Genomic DNA, 7,618 nt, shown 5'->3' on the forward strand with positions numbered 1-7,618 from the left:
TATATATATATATATATATATAGATATAGATATATATAGATATAATATCTCTATCACAGGGGAATGTGAGCCAGATGTTCAAGTCAGCTAGGGAACAAAATCCAACCTGGCACAATATTGTTCTTACCCTGAAGACCAGGTTCTTGGACATGGCCAAGCCATTCCTGTACAATGCAATTCTTTCATAAACCACTCTGAACTATAGGGAAAACATGGATGTATATTTTACATTTGGCTGATGCTGAATGGAACACCTTGTTAGTGGACATTACAATGGAAATAAATACACATCTGAACTAATATATACTGGAAAAAGGTCGATTTTGCTAAAATATATGCAAAGCACCTGGCAGATCTACAAAAGTGAAAGAAAGATAACATCTGAGCAATTTAACTGAAAGCCAACTCAGTGTCCTATTAGGGTGATATGAACCTGAGATATTTAAATGCTGCTTAAATTGTTTGGTTAGAAGTCTCTGAAAATGTCCATAAATCTTAGAGGTATAAGTATTGTATTGCTTATAAATAGTACAGTCAACACTGATCATGTCACAGAAAGAAGAAAAACAAAACTGCCACACATACAAACTTACTTTATTTTAACTAAACTAAATTCCCTTTTCGTTCAGTAGTGCACCTTGAATACTTTAATACTTTGTGTAAAGCATTTTGATACAAGCTTTTTTTACTGTGACATCAAATTGACATTAGTACACACCTTCTTACAGTTCGGATGACATGAAACATCACAAATACATGACAATTTACTCTGAAAAGGACAAAATTTAAATAAATTGGCTGCTCTGGATGTTTGCCTTGGCTAATCCTTCTACCTTCCTATCTACTCTTCACCCACAATATATCCATGTTACTTCTACAGAATGTCATTAAAATTGAGAGAAAAGCCAATGAAGGGAAAATGTTTCCCAATATTTATGGCACGGTCTTCTCTATATGATATAACCTGCCAGCTGGCTTAGCTGCTTATATATTTATAATGGTCAAGCGACTGTGTTATTCTCCTAGCAGAATGATTTAGATATTGTTCTCCTTAAAGACCTCACATAGCTTTCTTCATATCAGTCTTGTAGTCTTCACAGTAAATTGTCTCAGTGACACCCAGGCGTAATGTCTTGTGTTTGTCTTTAAATAAATGTATTCTTCCTTATTCCACAAGAGTTATTGTCATTACCATACATTGATTGATATGCACATTCTGCAAATACCAATTGCAGTTTTTTCATTTACTGTGAGCACAGTTCCCTGGAATGCTCAGGATGTTTTACTGTCATATCCAGGGCTGCCTTATGAAAACATTTCTTCTTTGTACACATCAGCAGATTTACCTACATCGCAAAAATGAAATGCAAGGCGACCTTCTCCGTTCTAATTTTGCTACGCAGCTGCCTGACAGCTCTCTAAAGTCAGGAATTACGGGGTTATTCGATCTTTCTCCAGTTTTAGTAAGCTTTGATATTATAGAAAACAATACGTTTATCAACCTAATTTTAATTATATGAATAATTGTATGTAAAAATAAGGATAACATTACATTTTGCAAAGTATCTCTCAGGTGTAAAATTATTTAAGACAAACATAAATTGTTTAAGTCAAAATTAAAAAACAAAAAATAAAATAATAGCCCATTAAATAATAAAATAAAAAGTCAGCTTTGCACTACTTGTTTATGAGATTTATACCTTGTATTCAATGTTGTAATTCATGACTCTGTACACAATGCATTACCTGTATCAATGCTCCAACACCTTCAATAAACGCATTTGCTAAAAAATGTTTTTAAAAAGTCAGCTTTTACTGCAATATCTTCAATCTGTAGCTGACTTCTGCAGTGCTCCTTTTCTGCCACTAGATGTCCTCAGTATGATGGCCAGCATCATTCAACCCGCCTTCTTTGAGCCCAGGTCATCTTGGACTTGCCTGTGACTGGACAGTGTGTCAGGAACAGACCCCGCTCCGTAGCCCGAGACCATGGCGGGGACGGCCCCGTCAACAGCGTCTTGTTGCCGGGCGACAGACGGGCGTTCCTCAGCGCTCCACTCCTCCTTCTGCCGAACAGCTGAGCCGGCGTGATGACGCGGCGAGCTCGGCCCAGCGGCGTCCGGTTGCTAGGAGACGCTCGGGTCGGGTCTCGTCTCCGGCTCCGCCCCCCAATCACCTTCTCTGCCTACATAAACCGTAGGCTTTTCACTTGCTCGACGTTCTAGCAAAGTAGTATGTCGAGCAAGCTACTTAGGAACCTCACTTGCACGTGGTCTCTGGCAATCCTGCTACACCCTCTTGGATCTTCACAACTAACTCCCTTGGATTCCTGGCAGCGTGGATGCAGCTTCTCTTCCTGTGAATGGACTTTCCACCTAAACAGCAAGTAGCCATTACCACATGCTGTAATCAATTGCAGAGTTGTTTGCACCTACTGATATCAAGGTTAGGGTTAGTGAATTGAACTAACTCTCTTATCTCAACCTGCCTTACCCTATTTTCTAGACTGTAATAATTACTAGATGAAATAGAGTTACCGTCTCTTTGACCTCCCTAGTGAAGTAAACTAGGGGAGAGAACTACAATTCCCATCAGGCCCCAATGCTGTAGAATTGAGGGTTGTGGGAATTCACCGCTGCCATTTAACTTCTCCTACAAACAAATGGTATATGATGTATAAGGGGTTCCAACTTCACTCACTGCACTAAAGTGTGACTGTGAACCCTCCAACTGAACCATTTGAGCTTACCTCTGCAGTTGTGATCCTATACCTCCCGCTGAGTTTGCACGGATCATTACACAGTGAAAGGAGATGCAGTAGACTAATAAGCTCATCTCTCTGTCTCTCCTCCTATTAGTATATTCCTTGTCAACACATAAACTGATTGGCTCAGTGTGCTCCTTCTTCCTCTGCTACTGTGGTGCTCTGCTGTACAGAGACTGCAAGAGGCTGATACCGGGCCATATTCAGGTACTTGCATTTAAAAACACATACATATAATGGTGTAGTAATAAATACAGAACTGCAATAATTTGTGTCTTTTATGTGTGCTTATCAGCTTTAACAACATAACCACAATAAAAACAGAACATAAACTTGTCTGTTGTGAGGGAAAACTCTCTATTCTGGCATATATTTCTTACAGGAAGTATGGCCAAAGCTACCATATCTCTTCAAACTGAGTAGGTTTCTCTGAAATCTGAACCGATCTTTTTTAGATATCAAGGTCCCACCTCAAAGTGACCCACAGAACACAAAGAAAAAACTTTCCAGCTAGTATCCCATTTGAATGTGCAAAGTGGTTGGTCTACCAACAAATATAGGATAAGCTGACACCTCCATTTTAACCATATGGAAGTGCACTTATACTTTAAGATGCTTAGTCATGATGAACATTTTACAATTTTGTGGACTGTAGACTATACACAGCTAAGAATGACTTAATTTTTTTTTTTGCATATATACTTATGTTTTTTTGCATACAAACAATCAGAAAAGACAGTTCGTGCCCATAGGATATGCAGGAGGTTTAATTTTGTAAGGTACATATAATGACACAATTAAATTAAGTTTTGGGAGACAAGTATGTAGAAAAATACATTCCATAATACATATTATCCCATGATGAGGAACTATCCAAAAATAGATAGTGTGGGGAGAAAAAAAAGACTGCATAAAATACAAAAAGAAATAATTTAAACTGAAACAAAGCAAGTGACCTGCTAAGATCGGTGAGTAAATAATACGAATTAATGCCTATTTCCCTCCATGTGATGATGATGTCATGCAAAAGTATGTTAGATCTGATGTCAGTTGGGAGCTGGAACATAAGGGTGTGTAGTACCCCTGCCAGAGACCAATAGTTTACTCAATAGGGCATCTATATAGGTGTCAGTATAGTGGGATGTATCACTCAACCAATTTCTAATGTGTTGAAGCAGGCTGGCCAGGTTATAGAGACGGATGTTAGGGAGATTGAGCCCTATGTCACACACCTCATGTTGGAGAGTTTTTAAAGTATGTTGGAGAGTTTGTAAAGCAGTTCTAGACTGTCTTTCCTTTTCAAATAAAGGAGGAGAATGCTTTATGATGTATGTGAATGTTCTTATGTTTGAGGAGCAGGCCATGGTGTGGAGGGAATACAGAACATGGGCAAAGCTAATTATTTTGATCAAACGACATCTACCAGACATTGTGAGGGGTAAGTCCCTCCAGTTGTGAAGTTCCTAGTTATTTTTTGTATGATTGGGGAGTAGATCATGGAGTAAAGGTCAGAGATGTTTTTAGGTGAGAGGTGATAGACTTAAATTGAACATGAAAACCACAGTGTTTGAACCATTGCTTATCTTTCAAAGTACGGTTTTTAGTTACAAACATCAATTCACTTTTTCATAGTTAATGGGTAATCCTAAAAACCCATAATGGCTAATATGCTGTATTAATTGTGGGATACGGTTTCTAGGCTTATATAGAAAAATGATAATATCGTAGATGAAAAGGGCTGTCTTAGATTCAGCCTGGCCTACTTTCCATCCCATTTCTATTGAAAAAGGGTGGGGAAGAAAGGGACCTAACAAAAGGATCAATAGATATGTTAAATAAAAGCAAAGAAAGTGAGCAGTCTGGCCTTGTGCATTTTAGAAGTGCAAAGGGGGTTGAGAGAATGCTGCCAGTCAATATTTGAGCCCGTCAATATTTGAGCCCTAGGTGCAGTGTAAATAGCAGAGATTAAATCTATGAATTTTCCTGTGATTCCCATAATGGACATGACTAATTTAGGCCACCTCCAGTTCATATTATTAAATGTCTGCCATGCGTCAAGCACCAATAGCGCACTCAACAACAGATACGGGCTGTGGAGTCTATGATATTTCATGGCTGCTAAAAGTCTTCTGCCCATGAGAAAACCTGCGTGGATTGGTGAGGTCAGTTAATGGAGTAAGAAGATGTCCAGTCTATTAGCAAGTATTTTCAAAAGGAACACGGCATCAGGGATATGGGGGTAATATGAGTTTGGGAGCAGAAGATCCTTTCCCTTCTTTGTTAGCAGCTCACTGAAAGCATAATTTGATGTTGGAACATACTGTATGTATCATGAGTTAAAGTGTACTTGTAGAAGGAGAACAAAGGGCCACCAACCTCATGAGGTGATCTCACGCAAGGTGATGTCAGTATTTGCAGCAACCCTGTCCTCTAAGGTTACTTTGTGTAGCTATCATAAATGGATGCGATGGTTTTCGTATACAAATTCTTGTAATAGTCTTTAAAATATCTATGACATCTTTCATTCCAGTACAATCAGTGCCATTGGAGAGTTTCAGCTTTGTGACATGGGTGGGCAGTTGCCTGCTCCCCATTATATTGGCCAGTAAGCAGCCTGATTTGTTTCCGTTTTTGTGGAATTCAACTTTAAGTGAAACTTTAACGTTGTATTGCCAAAGCGAAAGGACCCCATAGATTCACAGGCAATGGGGCATGTCCACCAAATATGGAAGAAATCGCCCCAAGCTCGGCACAACACCTAAAGCAGTTGCATTGGTAACCAGGTACAAATTTCAATGTTCTGACTGGGACAGGGTAACGACAAGAGAGCACCTTATAGTTGGTCTCGAGATCCTCCACATTCAGAGAGCATGATTTTGTTGGGAGCCAAATCTCATCCCATTCAGCAGGGTGGACACCGAGGTCAGCCATCCATTTATCTACATAGGAAAGTCGTCCTGAGTGGGAAGTTGAGCGTAGAGTACAATAAAGAGGTAAACCTATGAAAATGTGGGTCCTGCACACAGATTTGTTCAAAGACTGACATCGAGCCTGATGTACACGTGGATGGGAGAGAATTTTTACAGAAAGCTTAACCTGGAGGTATTTAAAGACCTCAGAGGAAGGAAGTTTGTATTTATCCAGCAAGAACTGAAAGGATCTCACCCCTGAGAGATCCACCATATGATATAGCTGTGGGATGCCCAGTTGCATCCATATCTGGAAGGAGGATGGGGAACAAACACCAGAAGCAAAGATGGGGTTATGGAGAAATGACAGTAATGGAGTATGTGTGGAAACCAGCCCATTTCCACACTTGACAGCATCCCACAGTTTGAGTGAATGGGCATTCATAGGGTTGAGTGTGCATGGTCTAGCATAGGCAGGCATTCAGATGAGATTATTAACTGTGATTTGGCCTCCAACTACCACTTACAGACCAACCCACAGGGGAATCTCCCAAGTGGAGTGGTACAGGGACAGTTGGGCAATCTAGGCAGTTTGATAATATTTAGCAACGATAGGTAAAGCCATACCCCAATTCAGTTTGTGTCCGACCAGTATAGAATTCAGGACTCTGGTTTGACCCCATATAAACTTGTGGACCTTAGTCTGCAGAGCAGGAAGGAAATAGGAGGGAACACGGACCAGCAGTGTCCTAAAGAGGTATAAGATTTTCGGGAGCAATTTTATTTTAACTGACATTGTATGTCCCAACCAGGGGGTTTTGAAATGGGATCTACTGCATCAGATTGGTTAGTGTCCACAGCATTGGTGAATAGTTGAAGTTGTAAAGAGACTCATAGGGGTTGATTTACTAACCTTATAAACACACCACGAACATGTATACACCTCTGTAGTGTGTTCCCTCCCAGCATGATCTATGGGTGGAATCTAAACACCTTTGTAGTGTGTACACACCCAGCAGGTGTGTTGTGCAAAGCCAAGCATGAATTGCAAGGTGATGTTGTGTAAATTAGCTCTATGTTGTGTTGCTTGCGTTGATGAATGCAGGAATGTAAATGCATGAGCTAAACATTTTTGTCTAAACTGTGAAGCAGCATTATATATGCATCATGTGCATGATTTTTCCATATATGGCATTAGTGGAAATATATAGGAAAAATAAATCTGCGCTCCTGGATATGTCTAAATTGTACTTGTATCAAAAGCAGCTATGAAAATAAAGGAGGTGAACCGCCTTTAAATGGATAGAGTATTTGAAACACAGCGCTAGAGATGAAGTCAACAAAATATGTGTAAATGTTCACAGGTTGGGTTAAGTGATCAATGTATATCAATGTATAAATTATGTGTATTAGAAACAGTCATAAAAAGTAAACGAAAAAGATGGTTTGTATCAATGTGTGAACAACATGAGTGAGCAATTAACTGAAGATTAAGTGTAGCCTATAGCTAATAGATATTAATGACATTCAAACATAAGTGAATAATCGTGATAAACTTAGATGACAAAGAATAAATAGTAAAATTAAATAATAATAAATAGATAAAGTCAGCTTCGATTAAGATTAAGTAATAGTAAATAAAATTAGATGATAGTAGATGGATGAAATCAGCTTCGATTAATGAGTATAATACGGCATTACAACTTCATTGAAATATATAACACAGTATCAGAAAAAACGTCTCAAAAAGATTACAGTGAATAATCTGTGACAGTTTTTTCAAAAAAACTGAAAAAAATATTAATTCAAAAATTGGAAGAATAGCATTCAGTGATCTATATTGATCTTGAATTGTTTCTTTAAATAAGTGAAGGCGATGCCAGAGACAGCAATGTTCAATGGGCGATATGAAGAGTAGATCTAAAAAAATAGGCAATGTAAGAAC

The sequence above is a fragment of the Nanorana parkeri genome, unplaced genomic scaffold (assembly GCF_000935625.1).
Source record: "Nanorana parkeri isolate BGI_ZX_2015 unplaced genomic scaffold, ASM93562v1 scaffold405, whole genome shotgun sequence".
Classification (NCBI taxonomy): Eukaryota; Metazoa; Chordata; class Amphibia; order Anura; family Dicroglossidae; genus Nanorana; species Nanorana parkeri.